The following is a 16791-nucleotide window of genomic DNA, read 5'->3' as shown; positions in this document are numbered from 1 at the left end:
AGAATAGTTGCATGGGTACAGAATGTGGTTGTAAATGTATTGGTTGTTTATCCGCATGATTGCATGGCTGACTGGGAGCTGTGGCTTGCTGCTGCCGCCCAGCATTATGAGAGAGTATCATACTGCGTATTGCTAGTCTAAGAAAGGCCAAAAATTCAAAATTCCAAGTACAGTTTCTACTCAATGCATATGGCTTTTCTACCATTGTAAAGTGGAAAAAACTGTAAATAGTACTGTCATAATTTGGGGACCATCTGTATTTCTGCTGTATTCATGATGTTCCATTGATCTATGTGTCTGTTTTTATGCCAGTATTCTACTGTTTTTATTACTGTATCTTTGTAATATAGTTTAAAATCAGAAAGTGTGGTACCTCCAGCTGTGTTTTTCTTTCTCAAGATTGGTTTGTTCAAGGTTTTTTTGTGGTTCCATATGAATTTTAAGATTCCTTTTTCTATTTCTGTGAAAATGTCATTAGAATTTTGATAAGGATTACATTGAATCAGTAGATTGCTTTAGGTAATGTGGACATTTAGAGAATATTTATTGTTCTAATCCATGACTGCAGGATATCTTTTTATTTGTGTTTCTTCCATTCTTTTTAATCAGTGTTTTATAGTTTCTGATGTACAGATCTTTCACCTCTTTGGTCAAATTTATTACTAAGTGTTCTGTTCTTTTTGATGGTTTTATAAGTGGATTTTTTTTTTTTTTTGCGGTATGCGGGCCTCTCACTGTTGTGGCCTCTCCCGTTGCGGAGCACAGGCTCTGGACGCGCAGGCCCAGTGGCCATGGCTCACGGTCCCAGCCGCTCCGTGGCATGTGGGATCCTCCCGGACCGGGGCACGAACCCGTGTCCCCTGCATCGGCAGGTGGACTCTCAACCACTGCGCCACCAGGGAAGCCCTAAGTGGATTATTTTTATCATTTCTCTCTCAGATAGTTCATTGTTAGTATATAGAAACATAACTGATTTCTATACACTGAGTTGTATCTTGCTATTTTACTGAATTTGTTTATTAGTTCTAACAGTTTTTGGTGTAGTCTTTAGGATTTTCTACATATAAGATCCTATCATTGTAAATAGGGACAATTTAACTTCTTCCTTTACAAAATTGATGCCTTTATTTTTCTGGTCTAATTGCTTTGGCTAGGACTTCTAGTACTATGTTAAATAAAAGTGGGGAGAGTAGGCATCCTTGTCTGGTTCCTGATCTTAGAAGAATAGCTTATAGTAATATTAATCAAAGAATTATATTTGCTTAATTGGAATAATATCAGAAAACACCTTTTGATAAAAATCCATCAATGTTGGTATAAATGGGTTAAAATATTCTTTAATAAACTGAGAGTTAAAAGGTTCTGGCTCAAAAGAGCAGGAACAAAATGGTGGGGTCATAATTTCATGTACTATTTGTTTCCCACTCACACTGGATTAAAAACATCATGCTATACATTTCATTTGGTCTCCAATATTCATTAAAAATTATAAATGGTTTAAAATAAATACAATTATACGGCTAATATATTTTACCTCTTAAAAAAAAGAATAGCTTATAGCATTTTACCTTTTTTTGGTTAACCATCCACTCTTCCCTTATTTATTTATTTTAAAATTAAATGCTTTATTGATGTAACATTGGTTTATAACATTATATATGTTCCATGTGTACAACATCACATTTTGTATACACTGCAGTGTGCTCACCACCAAAAGTTTAGTCTCCATCCGTTCACCATACAGTTGACCCCCTTTACCCATCTTGCCCTCCCTTCACCCTGCTTCCCTTCTGGTAACCACTACTCCGTTCTGTGTATCTATGTTTTTGTTTTTGTTTGTTTGTTTGTATACTCCACATGTGAATGGAAGCATACAGTATTTGTCTTTCTCTGACTGGCTCATTTCACTTAGCATAATACCCTCAAGGTCTACCCATGTTGCAAATGACAAGATTTCTTTCTTTCCTTCCTTTCTCCCTCCCTCCCTCCTTCCTTCCTTCCTTCCTTCCTTCCTTCCTGTCTTTCTTTCTCTCTCTCTCTCTCTCTCTCTCTCTCTCTTTCACTAAGTAGTATTGCATTGTATATATACCACATCATCTTTATCCAGTCATCTGTTTATGGCCACATAGGTTGTTTCCATATCTTTGCTATTTTAATGCTGCAGTGAATATAGGTGTGCATATATCTTTTTTTTTTTTTTTTTTGCATATATCTTTTTAAATTAGTGTTTTCATATTTTTTGTATAAATACCCAGAAATGAAACAGCTGGATCCTATAGTAGTTCTATTCTTAATTTCATTAGAAATCTCCATACTCTTTTCCATAGTGGCTGAACCAGTTTACATTTCCACCAACAGCATATGGGGATTTCTTTGTCATTGACTTTTGGCAGTTTTAATATAATGTGTCTTGGAGAAGGTCTTTTTGCATTGAGGTCATTAGGTGTTCTCTTAGCTTCATGCACTTATATATCCAGTTCCTTTCCCAGGTTTAGGAAGTTCTCAGTTATTATTTCTTTAAATGAACTCTCTGTTCCCTTCTCCCTCTCTTCTCCTTGTGGGATACCCATTATCCTTATGTTGTCCTTCCTAATGGATTCCAATAGTTCTTTTAGAATTTCTTCAATTTTTTTTAACACCTTATTTCTCTCTCCTCTTCAACCAGAATCATGTTTAGATTTCTATCTTCAGGCTCCTTAATTCTCTCTTCCATGGGGTGCCCTATTTCCAATGCTTTATAACAGCGGTCCCCAACCTTTTTGGCATCAGGAACGGGTTTCGTGGAAGACAGTTTTTCCACAAACGGGGGCAGTGGGTGATGGTTCAGGCAGTCATGTGAGCGATGGGGAGCGATGGGGATCGGCAGATGAAGCTTCGCTCACTGGCCCACCACTCACTTCCTGTTGTGCGGCCCGATTCCTAACAGGTGGCCCAGGGGTTGGGGACGCCTGCTTTATAATGTGTTGTTCATCTTATTTATTGCATGCTTCAGCTCCAGATTTTTTTTTTTAATGTTTCAGTCTCTTTGGTAAGGTATTCTTTCTATTCATTAATTTCATTCCTTAGCTCATTGAACTGCCTGTCTGAGATTTGCTGTATCATGTTGAGTTTGAGTTTCTTCACGACAGCTGTCTTGAATTGTCTATCAATTAGATCTCAATATTCTGTAATTTTCAGTTTGGCTTCTGGAGAATTTTTATGCCATTGTTACGATGGTGCTTGATGAGTTGTTCTTCTACTGGTGCATTTGAAGTAGCAAACACCTTTCTTCATTAGGTAAAGGTGTTTTATCTTTCTTTTAACCTTGTTTCTAACAATTCAACAGGTTTGTAATTGGAGGCCTTATTGTTTGTTTGTTTTCAGTAGATGACACTATAGCACAGGTTTTTGGTTTCTCTTACTTCAGCTGCCTCTGGCTATATTTGAAAATTGGCACTTTCCACCCCACTGCCTTTGCCAGAGGTGTTGTTCGGTGCCCTCATTGTCGCTACTGATGCCTCATTGTCACTGGTGCCTTGCTGTTGCTGGTGTCACTGCTATTGCTGGCATTGCCGCCTGGGGCACCAGAATGGCAGGCACCTTGTCCAGGGTCGTCTGGGCTGTGGGCTTCACTGCCGAGGGGGGAGGGTGGGAGTTGGAGGGCAGTTGGAGCTATGGTCACCTCTGCTGCATTAGGGGCTTTCAGGTTCGTGGGTGCTGCTGCTGTGGGCGGGAGGGTGGGGGTCCAGAGTTGCAAGTGCTTCCACAGCTGAAGGGACAGAGTCACAGGTCCTGCTGCCACTTCTCAGTTCCCTGTGGCTGTGGGTGCTGTTGTGACTGGGAGGTCAGAATTGTGTGTAATGCCCCCCCCCCCCCCGCTACTCCTGGATTCTCTGGGGCTGTGGGCTTTGATGCCATGACTGGGTGCCAGGATCTCAGGCGTTGCCTCACCTGTTCTCTCCATTCTGCCTCCTCTATGTGTTCCAGTCCACCCACCTTTAAATGTAGAGAAGTGTGGAATTCTCTGGCATCCTCATGTGTTGGGCAGAGTTCCCTTTGTTGAGTTATGGACGTTTAACTGGTTGTAGATTGAAGGTGGGGATAAAGGGAGTGTCTCACTCTGCTGTAATGCTGATGTCACTCCCCTCACCGTTGAGTATGTTAACCTTGGGCTTGTCATATACGTTGAGATACATTCCTTTATTTTGTTGAGATACATTCCTTCTATACATAATTTGTTGGGAGGAGTTTTTATCATGAAAGGATGTTAAATTTTGACCAATGTTTTTTCTCCATCTATTAAGATGACAGTATGATTTTTATCCTTTATTCTATTAATGTAGTACATCATATTTATTGTTTTGCATATTTTGAACCACCCATATATCTCAAGGATAAATCTGGCTTAATCATGGTGTGTGATCCTTCTTTTTAATTTTTTAAAAAATTTATTTATTTATTTTTGGCTGTGTTGGGTCCTCGCTGCTGTGCACGGGCTCTCTCAAGTTGAGGCGAGCAGGGGCTATTCTTCATTGTGGTGCACTGGCCTCTCACTGAGGCGGCCTCTCTTGCTGCGGAGCACAGGCTCCAGGCACGTGGGCTTCAGCAGTTGTGGCTCACCGGCCCAGCAGCTGTGGCTCTCCAGCTCTAGAGCGCAGGCTCAGTAGTCGTGGCATATGGCTTAGTTTCTCTGCGGCATGTGGGATCTTCCCGGATCAGGGCTCGAACCCATGTCCCCTGCATTGGCAGGCGGACTCTTAACCACTGCGCCACCAGGGAAGCCCAGTGTGTGATCCTTCTAATGTGCTCTTGTATTCAGGTTGCTAGCATTGTGTTGAGAATTTTTGCATCTATGTTCATCAGGAATATTGGCCTGTAATTTTCTTTTTTTGTACTTATGTCACACTTAAAAAGCAATTTTATTATTCCAGAAGTCTTGAGTCCAGAAAAATGGTGTTTGCCATAAGAATTTCCTTTCAGGGCAATAGCTTTAACTTTTATGAACAATTTTTTTAAAAATTAAAAAAACTCTTTAAGCAAATTATGTTTTTCTGGGTCAGAACCCCATTGAAATGATGATAAATTAATTACAAATGAGAGTTATTCCTGAAGAGTCAGGAGATCTCATGTAGGAAAATGGAGGTTTCAGAGAGGGTGCTGGGCACAAGGTTTAGAAAACATCTATTTCAAAATGGACTAGGTGGATAAAGCAGTTGGGAGAGGAGACACCAAGAACAAAAGAGAAATGATAAATTGAGGCTTCCCAGTAATTAGAAAATTAATTACTAAGAGTTTGAAACATCTGCCTGAGCATTTGCAATAATTCTAAATTGGCATCTAAAAATTAGGAATTGAAATACATGTTAAAAGACCAAGAATGTACAAAAGAGTCAACATAATCATAGTTGTCTTAGTCATAATGATATAAACAATGAATAGTGATATAATAAAAAATTGTGATATAAATATATTGTGGAAAATTGAGTGAGGGGAAGTTGTGTGTGTGTGTGTGTGTCTGTGTCTGTTTGTGGGTACTTATTTTGTATGGGGTGGTGGTTGAGATGTAAACCCTCATCTCACTTATCAGAAAGTCATTATACATTGTCTAAAAATGGATAAATCAGGAAATAAAAGTAGTAATTTTTAAAATAAATTTATCTATTTTTTATTTTTGGCTGCATTGAGTCTTCATTGCTATGTGCAGGCTTTCTCTAGTTGTGGCGAGTGGGGGCTACTCTTCATGGCGGTGCGAGGGCTTCTCATTGCGGTGGCTTCTCTTGTTGCAGAACATGGGCTCTAGGCATGCGGGCTCAGTAGTTGTGGCTCGCGGGCTCTAGAGCGTAGGCTCAGTAGTTGTAGCACACGGGCTTAGTTGCTCCACGGCATGTGGGAACTTCCCGGACCAGGGCTCGAACCCATGTCGCCTGCATCAGTAGGCGGATTCTTAACCACTGAGCCACCAGGGAAGTCCCTAAATTATTTTAATTAAAGAAAAAAAATCAAGATCCACTGGATGCTTGTCATTGGGTAAAAAAAGAAGAAAGTGGTAAGTGGCATAAATGTATATAGGATTATCTGCCTGATATGCATAATATCTCTGGAAGGTATATAACTAGTTGGTGGGAATGGTTGTTTTTGGAAAGTCTAAATAAATTTGTGTAGTTAGATGGGAAGGAGACTTACCTTTTACCATACGTGCTTTTTGTGACTTAATGTATTCCTCTGTTTTTTACTTGAGGTATAAGTTATATAGAAGAAAAATCACCTTTCTAAGTGTAGAGTCTAAAGAGTTTTGATCAGTATGTGAAGTTATGTAACTACCACCACAACTAAGATATCAAACATTTTCATCATCTCAAAGAGTTTCCTTATTCTCCTTTTGCAAACAATCCATTTCCCCCAGTTCTTGCCCTTGGTAACCGCTGATCTGCTTTTGGTCCTACAGTTTTGCCTTTTCAGGAGTGCAGTATAATGTGACATAAATGAAATAACTTGTAATCAATATATGCCTTTATCTCTTTTTTATGTGGCAGAATATGTTTGAGATTCATCCTTGTTATTGCATATATCAATGGATTATTCCTTCTTTATCGATGAGTGGATATCATGTGGAGTGCCACAAGTTGTTTATTCATTCACTAATTGATGGATATTTGGGTTGCTTCTAGTTTTGGGCTATTTGAATAAAGGTGCTTTAAACATTTGATACAGGTTTTTGTGTGGACATAAATTTTCATTTCTTTTGGGTAAATACCGAGGAGTGGGAGTTTAAAGTTAAATGTTTAACTTTATTTAAAGTTTAAATAAGTTAAATGTTTAACTTTATTTAAAGTTTAACTTTATTTTAAAAACCCACCAAACTGTTTTCTAATACGGCTGTGACATTTTTCCCTCCTACTAGCAATATATGAAAGTTCCAATTGCTGGAGGTAGGTACCCTCCAACACTTGCCGTTGTTAGTGTTCTTAAATTTTATTTCATTTTATTTTTAATTTATTATTTCTTATTTATGGCCTCTGCCCTATTTTTTGTTTTGTTTCTGGTATTTATCGGCATTCCTCCAGCCAGATCACCTCGTTCTACCAAAACAATCCAATACGTTTTGAAAACCATTCTGGAGGGGCTGTTCTTGGGTGGTGGTGGGAAAGGGAGTTTTGGCCAGAACGATATTGACTGGTAGGGGAAAAAAAAATCAGAAAAACACCAAACCAAGTACACGCCTCTCCCCACATACACACCTGTATTTATGTACCCGCACACATGGCCGGCCAAGCCGGCCCTTGGGGGCTTTGAACAATCATCTCAACGCCTCTTTCCGTTTCTCTTGTCCTGAGTATGGGTAGGGGCGAAAGGGGAGATACATCAGATCTGTAAATATTTTTAAAGCGAAAAAAATAAAACATTTAAAGCATCGTTGTTAACTTTGGTGGAACTGATTGTCTGTTGTGCTAACGCTGGAGGTTTTCTCGCTTTTCCGTGTAAAGGCCTTGCAGGCGCGTGTCAGATGTCTGGCTCGCCCCACGTGGAAGGTGGGGCGGGGATCAGGGGTTAAAGGTCGGGGCCTTGGCGCCGCCCCGGGAAGCCGCACCCCTTTCCGCTCGCTGGTGGTACCCATAGTTCCTGAGCGGGCTGAGGCTCAGCCTGGCTGGAGTCCAGCTCCAGATCCCGCGCAGACAGGGTCAGACGGCGGGTGGAGGCAGGCCTCACTGCTGAAGCGGTGGCCTCCCCGAACACGCTTTTTTGCAGCACAGGGAGTGCCTAGGGGTTGGCGGCAGCGAGGCGCCGTGCGACGTGGTCCAACCTGTGACACGAGCCTCCCCTTCGAGGGCGCAGGGCAGGTGGGGCGGTGCTGCCTGGACCAGGTATAGCGTCCGACTTGCTCATCCCCAATCCTGGCGCGAAGAGCCTGGCAGCGCTCTCAGCTCCGGAGCCGGTGGCAGAGTTGCGGGTCCCGCGCGGCGCGGGAACTGGGGGCGGAAAGACGGCCCTTCGCCTGAAGCGTCTTGAGGCCGGAGACTAGGCAAAGAAAGCTCGAGAGGCAAAGGCTCCTCCCCACACTGTTGTGTTGTTTACGGTTTGCATTGTGCTGGCTAAGAGGCCGGAACCCGGGCAAGCACGTGGCCGCTGGCCCTGAATGGAACCAGGGTGCGCCGTCTGCGTGCCCACCGACTTCCGCGCCCCAACACTTGCCGCCGCACCCTCTAAATTTTAGACACTGAAGGGGTTGTGTAGTGATATCTCATTTTGTTTTACTTCTATTTTCTCGGTGAATAATGATATTTGGCTTCTTTTCATGTGTTGATTGGCCATTCGTATGTGTTCACTGATAGTGTTTGCTCAAAGTCCTATTTTTTATTGAGTTTGCTTTATTTAATTATTGCAGTTCTTTAGTATGCAATCCGTTTGTCATGTCTCAGTGTTGCACATGTTTACTCCCGGTTTGTGTCATTTTCTTTCTTTTTTTGGTTTCTAAGAATGTCCTTCAATGAGCAGAAGTTTAAAAAAAAAACATAGTTTAAAATTTTTATGAAGTCCAGTTTATCGATTATTTCTCTTATGAGTTGGGCTTTTGTGTCATATTTATTTTCCAGCACATGCTATCAAATATTTATGCTTTTCTTTTTCAAGTTTTATACTTTTAGCGTTTATATTTAGCTCTATGATCCATTTAAAGTTCATTTTTACTTATGGAGTGAAGTAATGGTCATATTTCATTTCTTTTCTTTATGGTTATCTACTTGTCCCAGCACCATTTGCTGAAAATATACCTGCTTTTAAAATCTTAAAGTAACATTTTCCAGTATTATTTGTTTAAAAATATGCAAGGCAATAATTTTAAAAACAAAATTATAGACCTTAAATACGATAAACTTAAGGGGTGCAATTACCCCAATTTTGAATTTAAAAGGTTTTAAAATTTAAATAGTATTTAAACGTACAATGGATATATATATAATATATGAAATACATATGAAATTGTGTATATATCTATATTGTAACTACCTGTCTGTCTGTCATCTATCACACTTAACACCTAAATACTTCAGTATGTATCTTCTAAGAACAAATGAACAAGGACTTTATCTACATAACAATAAAAGCATTCACACTAAAGGAATTATCATCTATATAATATTTTTTTCTGATATATATATACTATAATTACATTTTCTCAATTATCCTAAAATATCTTGTGTAGCTTTTTTTGAGGGGGCATCTAGTGTCCAATCAAGGAACAAGTATTTAATTTGATTATCTGCCCCTTTACTCCCCTGTTATCAAGAACAGTTCCTTTTCCTATGTTTATTTCATTTTAATACACTGACAATTTCGAAGAGTCCAGGACAATTGTCATGTTAAACGTTCCTCAGTCTGGATTTATGTGATTGTTTTCTTGAGATTAGATTCCAGTTGTGTGTATTTGACAAGAAAATTACTTAGGTGATGTTGTGTATGTCCCACTGCATCACATTTCGGCTGAAGACGTGTAATGTCAGCTTATCCCATTATGGGTGATGCTAAGGTGATCACTTATTAAGGAGAAATCTGCCATATCTCTCCATTGCTGAGGTTCTGTTTTCATAGGTAATTAATTAAAAATCTATGGCATGGTTCTTTAAGACCTTGTGAATATACTGTTTCCCAAATCATTCATCCAACAGTTTTAGCATTAATTGATGATCTTTACTTGAATTGTTGAAAAATGAGAATTTTTCTAATTTTATCATCTGTTTTTTTTAATCTAGAATTCATCCATAACGAAGTGTTCCCCCACATTTTAAAATTAAGAGAAACAAATTTCATCCCAAAGATAAATGCTCAGTAGTTGTTAGTGTACTTGTTGATATTATCTAAGAAGTCACTTTTCCTCTTGGGAAAATTTTCTTTCTTACTGTGGTAAAATAAGTATAACGTAAAAATGACCATTTTAGCTATTTTAAAGTGTACAATTCAGTGAAATTTAGTACATTCACAGTGTTGTGCAACCATAGCTACTATCTAGTTCCAGAACATTTTCATCACTGCAAAAGGAAATCCACCACCCGTTAAGCAGTCATTGCCCATTCCTCACTCCTTACAGCCCCCGACAGCCACTAATCTGTCTCTGTATGGATTTGCCAGATGCCATTTTTGATCAGATCAGACCTCTATTTTAAAAAGCCCTATAAACAGATTCCAAATACATCTGACTTTTCAAGAGCCCTCAGAGGCTTCCATTTTAAACTATGATCCACAAATGAGATGTAAGAAAGCTGAAATGATGAAATAGAGTCAAGGGTGGGATACAGACAGCAGTGTGCAAACGTTGTGATAAGTAAAGGGGATTCAGAGATCTAGCACCCAAGTAACCAAGTACACAGTACTTCAAATGCTATTGAAGGCCACTTTAGTAACATCACTGCCACTGGTCTTAAACTCATCCCTGTTTATTACTTGGTCTGTCTGTCTGGAATTGCTGCTGCCCTTCTTTGGACCTGGGACTCCTCATGTCTAGATCAAAAAATGGGACTAAATGACTTGTAACATTTCTACCGCTCCACGACCTCTTTATAATTCATTTATCTTCATCTTTCATTCCAGGGCACCACTATAGTAACATTGCTGAGTTCTGTGCTACATGATGACAAAGAATTCCCCAACCCAGAGGTGTTTGACCCAGTCCACTTCCTGGATGAGAGTGGCAACTTTAAGAAGAGTGACTACTTCATGGCTTTCTCAGCAGGTATTAAAAATTAATTTCCTTAGGTACTTAGGGAACAAGACACCTTTCTGGAATTGGTTGGAACTTAATGATGCCCACTCTGGAACTGAGAATCTGTGACCCTTTTTCCTTGGAGTTCAGGGACATCTATTTGTTGTGAAGCCTGTTATTTTGTGAACAATCAGTTGGGTGTGTATTCAGAGTAACATTTTTGGGGTTTGGTTTTGTTTTTCTAAAATCGTTCTTGAGGCAGGTGTGGTATATATGAGAGTGCATCACAGTGGGCATCAGAAAATCTCAGTTTAAATCCTGGTTTTATTAATTATGAGCTATGTGACACTGGACATTTCTATTTACCCAGAATCTTCCTTTCACTCATTTGAAAAATACAAAATTACAGTCTCTACCTTCCAATGTTTATTTTGGTGGGGTAGATGTGGAGTTTCAAGGAAAGAGTCATGTACATTTACTTATATAATTACTTTATCTTTGGTCATTCAAGATGTTTGAATTAAGTTAGTGTTAACCATGAATTCCAAGAATGTAGATCTGGTTGAAATCAAGCGGTGTTTATTGGGGGTTTGTTAGGACTATAGCCCAGGAGACACAGATCCAAGAAGCACTTAAATTGTGTTCTTCCAGACTAAAATGGGGAAATTTATAAAGGCAGAAAACCACAAGGGCACATAACTTTTTGTCAAGAATTAGAATTGTAGATGACAATATGTAAGGATGCTTGTAAGCAAGAATTGGTTGGGGTTCGAAATGGTTACATAGTTGTGAAGGGGGAGGGGAACTTTGAACATACAAAATTGTAGCAAGCACCTGTTAGCATATATTGTTTTGAAAATGGCTGGTGGAGTCCTTGAGTTTGACACAGTTGGGAATTCAAGTTCTCAGTGATGCAGGAACATATCTAAACACATCCACAATGAGTATGTGGCTTCATTTTAGGTGTCTGAACTATAGTTATTCCATTCTGATTTTTAAAGGATCTTAAATATGTCATCAGTAACTATATTATGTATAGGCAAATGTAATATTAATACAGTACATTAAAATATTTAAAAACCTTTCATTTTTAAAGACAAAGTGTCCTAGTGTTAGATATAACATTAAAAGATAAACATTAAAAAACAAAATAAAAAATCTTAAAATTTGTATGGAAACACATAAGACCCCAAATAGCCAAAGCAGTCTTGGGGGTAAAACAGAACTGGAGGAATCAGACTCCCTGACTTCAGACTATACTACAAAGCTATAGTAATCAAGACAATATGGTACTGGCACAAAAACAAATATAGATCAGTGGAACAGGATAGAAAGCCCAGAGATAAACTCACGCACCTATGGTCAACTAATCTATGACAAAGGAGGCAAGAATATACAATGGAGAAAAGACAGTCTCTTCAGTAAGTGGTGCTGGGAAAACTGGACAGCTGCATGTAAAAGAATGAAATTAGAACACTTCCTAACACCATACACAAAAATAAACTCAAAATGGATTAGAGACCTAAATGTAAGACCGGACACTCTAAAACTCTTAGAGAAAAACATAGGAAGAACACCACTCTTTGACATAAATCACAGCAAGATCTTTTTTGATCCACCTCCTAGAGTCATGGAAATAAAAACAAAAATAAACAAATGGAACCTGATGAAACTTAAAAGCTTTTGCAAAGCAGACTACAAACAAGATGAAAAGGCAACCTTCGGAATGGGAGAAAATATTTGCAAACAAATCAACGGACAAAGGATTAATCTCCAAAATATATAAACAGCTCATGCAACTCAATATTAAAAAAAAAAAAAAATCCAGTAAAAAAATGGGCAGAAGACCTAAATAGACATTTCTCCAAAGAAGACATACAGGGCTTCCCTGGTGGCGCAGTGGTTGAGAGTCCACCTGCCGAGGGGGGGGACACGGGTTCGTGCGAAGATCCCACATGCCACGGAGTGGCTAGGCCCGTGAGCCATGGCCGCCGAGCCTGTGCTCCACAACAGTGAGAGGCCCGCATACTGCAAAAAAAAAAAAAAAAAAAAAAAAGACATACAGATGGCCAAGAAGCACATGAAAAGCTGCTCAACATCACTAATTATTAGAGAAATGCAAATCAAAAATACAATGAGGTATCACCTCACACCAGTTAGAATGGACATTATCAGAAAATCTACAAATAACAAATGCTGGAGAGGGTGTGGAGAAAAAGGAACCCTCTTGCACGGTTGGTGGGAATGTAAATTGATAGAATCACTATTGAGAACTGTATGGAGGTTCCTTAAAAAACTAAATATAGGGAGCTTCCCTGGTGGCGCAGTGGTTGAGAGTCTGCCTGCCGATGCAGGGGACGCGGGTTCGCGCCCCGGTCCGGGAAGATCCCATATGCCGCGGAACGGCTGGGCCCGTGAGCCATGGCCGCTGGGCCTGCGCGTCTGGAGCCTGTGCTCCGCAACGGGAGAGGCCGCAACAGTGAGAGGCCTGCATACAGCAAAAAAAAAAAAAAAAAAACTAAATATAGTATTACCGTATGACCCAGCAATCCCACTACTGGGCATATACCCAGAGAAAACCATAATTCAAAAAGACACATGCACCCCAATGTTCATTGCAGCACTGTTTACAATAGCCAGGACATGGAAGCAACCTAAGTGTCCATCAACAGATGAATGGATAAAGAAGATGTGGCACATATATACAATGGAATATTACTCAGCCATAAAAAGGAACGAAATTGGGTCATTTGTAGAGACGTGGATGAATCTAGAGACTGTCATACAGAGTGAAGTAAGTCAGAGAGAAACAAATATCGTATATTAACGCAAATACGTGGAACCTAGAAAAATGGTACAGATGAACCAGTTTGCAGGGCAGAAATTGAGACACAGATGTAGAGAACAAACGTATGGACACTAAGGGGGGAAGTGGGGGAGGGGTGGGGTGGTGGTGTGATGAATTGGGAGATTGGGATTGACATATATACACTAATATGTATAAAATGGATAAGTAATAAGAACCTGCTGTATAAAATAAAATTCAAAGAAAAAAAAGTAATAAGTACTTTTTGTTGATCATTTGGTTTGTTGACCATTTTGATTTCCTGCATCATGAAGATGTTCAGGGTTTTTTTATTCCTATATTTATGTTTTCTTTTTTTTAATGGATTCATAGGAATTTTTCTACATTCAGGATATAAATTTTTTGTTCATTTATCAGTATTGTAGTGGTCTCTCCCATCCTGTGTCATTTTATTTTGTTTTGTTTCTTAAAAAAAACAAAATAAAAAAAAGGCATAGAATACACCGATTGGCCTCAGAGTCATAAATCCCCAACTGGTCATTGTTTGAATCCAGAGTTATAAGCCTTTTTTCGGCCTCAAATTATTTATTTCAATGGTTCTCAATCCTGGCTGCGCAGTGGGACTCCCCTCTCCCCTTTTCTAAAAAATTATCAATACCTCGACCCAATCCCAGTACAGTTAAACCAGAATCTCCAGAGTGTCCTTGGACACAGAGAAAACAAGACTAAAAGTTTATTTTTATCAGTGGGGCAAGGTCTACTCAGAATGGGAGTGCAAAGTGGCTGTACTTGATTGGTCTGTTTCTATCAGAGAGGCACAAGCTGAATTAGCAGGGACTGTTATAAAAACTTTAGATTTCAGGCTCCCAGCTGTCTGAGTAAGAAGAGAAGGTTTCTGTGGATCCGGCTGTGCTCTGTCTCTCCTGTCTGCTTCTCCTGTCACTCTGGAAACAGAGCTCTGGGAAAGGGCAGCTCCCTCCTGGCCCCCACTCCTCCCCCAATTCCTGGAAATATCCTTAGATATTAGATGTTAAGGACATCAGCAAATCCTTAACCAATGTAAGTAGGTTTTATGCTTCTTCACTGTCTTGCAAACGGTAAGTAAATTAATCCCAATGATGAAACTAATACATATTGTCATGGGCACACTGTCAAAACAGGCCAGCGTGAGGTAAATTACTTCCTATAAATTTTGACCTTTTTCTTGCCTTTTCAGGCCTGTCATTGTCATAAATAGATGAGCAAAGTAATGTGTTTTGTGAGTAGAGAAACATTTAGGTGTTTGTATGGTAGAATCAAAATAATAAAGTGTCAAAAGCTTGTAGTGTTTCTTCCCTTCTTTGTTTCACAGCCATTTGCTATGATTTGGCACTGAAGGTAAGTGGTAGGTGAAGTGTTTTGTGATTCGAAATTTTCTTCCAGAAGTCATATACTATATAAGCTGTGTGTTTTGTTCAGATGGCCATGAAAAGAGAACTTTTCTGAAGAAGGGCATTGTGCCTGATGTTAAGGAAGTAGCTTGGGATCAGGACCAGCATGAGTGAATGAAAGAAAGTAGTCATCAGTCAGGGTCCAACTGATGGTAATGGTTTTCATTTGGATTCTGCAGGGAGCTGCTGTCTGTAGCCTGTGAATGCTGCAGGATGGAAGATACTCTTCTTCCATGAGATGCTGCACGTCCTGGCACTGCCTGTATGATGCCTGCTTTCTTTCTGTGTTAGTAATACCAGCAGATCTCAAACTAGGCTGGGCATTGAAATTATTTGCATTTATTTTTTATAATATAGATTCTAGTATTCATCATAGGGCTACAGAATCAGAATTCTAATGACTGCTCTACAGGTGATTCTGAAGCAGTCAGCTGGCTGTTGGTCCAGAGGTGGGCATTGAGGATCGGTACATTTCTCAAGGATCGGAGGGTGAATACGAAGAGCTTCAAATTTGAATCCTCTATATAGTAGCCCTGGGATGCTGGAAGTGGAACAGAATTCCTTAACCTCAGTTTCCTTATTTATAAGTGGGGCAAATAAACCTGCTGAAGGTGCTGATATGAGGATGAATTGTAATCTGTGTACCAACTACTCGGGCCATTGCCTGACACATCAGTGGTAGCTATAAGTGGTAGCTATAACAATCACCATAATAGTTATGTAATAAATACAGAAATATTTTAGGCTACATGTGGCAGAATAAAAACATAATAGGATGATAATATATTCCGCGTCAGGCACAATATATTGACTTTTGCTATTACATGTATGGCCATTCCCAACTCTCAAAAGTCTGTGGCCCTGTGTTCACTGTGTATTTTGGAATGAAGCCAACGGTGGTCTTGCGTGGATATGAAGCATGAAGGAAGCTCTGATTGATCTGGGAGAGGAGTTTTCTAGAAGAGGCAGCGTCCCAATGCTTGAAAGAGCTACTAAGGGACATGGTAGGTGTGCATGAGCACATGTTCAGCATTGATAATGGGTGGGGGTGGAGAGGATAAAAACAGGAATTTGAAGAGCCCCCAGCAGAGCTTGGTTCACCTGAAAGGCCGCCAAGTGTCAGCTCACTCCTCCTTCCCTAGCACCTCCCCCCTAGTTTCTGTTTCCCCTCCCAGTAGGAATCATGTTTAACAATGGGAAAATATGGGAGGAGACCCCGGCGCTTCTCCCTCATGACCCTGCGGAATTTCGGGATGGGGAAGAGGAGCATTGAGGACCGAGTTCAAGAGGAAGCCCACTGCCTTGTGGAGGAGTTGAGAAAAACCAACAGTGGGTGATGCTATGCTCTGTCACTCTGACCTTAACAGTTGGCTCTCTTCTCCAGTGACGTCCTTGGAAACATTACAGGGGTGGCCACATCTTTCATAGGGGTCATGGTTGTCACCCCTCAGATGGAGGAGGGAGGATGTGGAACACAGACAGCCAAGGGAACTTTTGTGTATCTATGCTTGTTGTGTGTGTACACCAATGATGGGGCACACAGTGTGGGTATAAATGTGTTTTAATCATACTCTATCCTGAATTTTGTATTCAATTCAGAAATCACAAAGAATAGTTTAAAGTCATTTCCTGAAAGAGTTCTAGAACAATGTTTTTCCTGTAGCATTAATGTGGCTTATCTATTCCAGAGCATTTCACCAGGGAATACTTGTTAATTGAACAGGGTGGGAATGACCCTTGTGCAGCATGAAACAAGTGACACGTGTGTTCACTTAATTGGACTATATTTATATTTTCAACCTCACAGAGATGTCTGAGAGTTACTTCCAGGGCCCAGGCCTACAATCCTGGCAAATAGTAATGACATCTAAGGGTTTTAATCA

At 39.9% G+C, this 16791-nt stretch overlaps 1 pseudogene across 1 annotated transcript in view; it reads left to right on the top strand.

Annotated features, from left to right (window-relative positions):
* LOC307175455 (cytochrome P450 2C18-like) overlaps positions 1 to 16591 on the top strand; it is a 42166-nt pseudogene extending 25575 nt beyond the window's left edge. Inside the window, exons 8-10 of the transcript in view lie at positions 7464 to 7841; positions 10561 to 10702; positions 16087 to 16591. The product of the transcript in view is annotated as a cytochrome P450 2C18-like (transcript). The remainder of the gene's footprint in view (positions 1 to 7463; positions 7842 to 10560; positions 10703 to 16086) is intronic.
* The last annotated feature ends 200 nt before the right edge of the window (positions 16592 to 16791 follow it).

This window comes from Stenella coeruleoalba (assembly GCF_951394435.1).
Source record: "Stenella coeruleoalba genome assembly, chromosome: 16".
Taxonomy (NCBI): domain Eukaryota; kingdom Metazoa; phylum Chordata; class Mammalia; order Artiodactyla; family Delphinidae; genus Stenella; species Stenella coeruleoalba.
The sequence above is the reverse complement of the archived record's forward strand: the minus strand, read 5'-3'. Positions and strand labels throughout refer to the sequence as shown.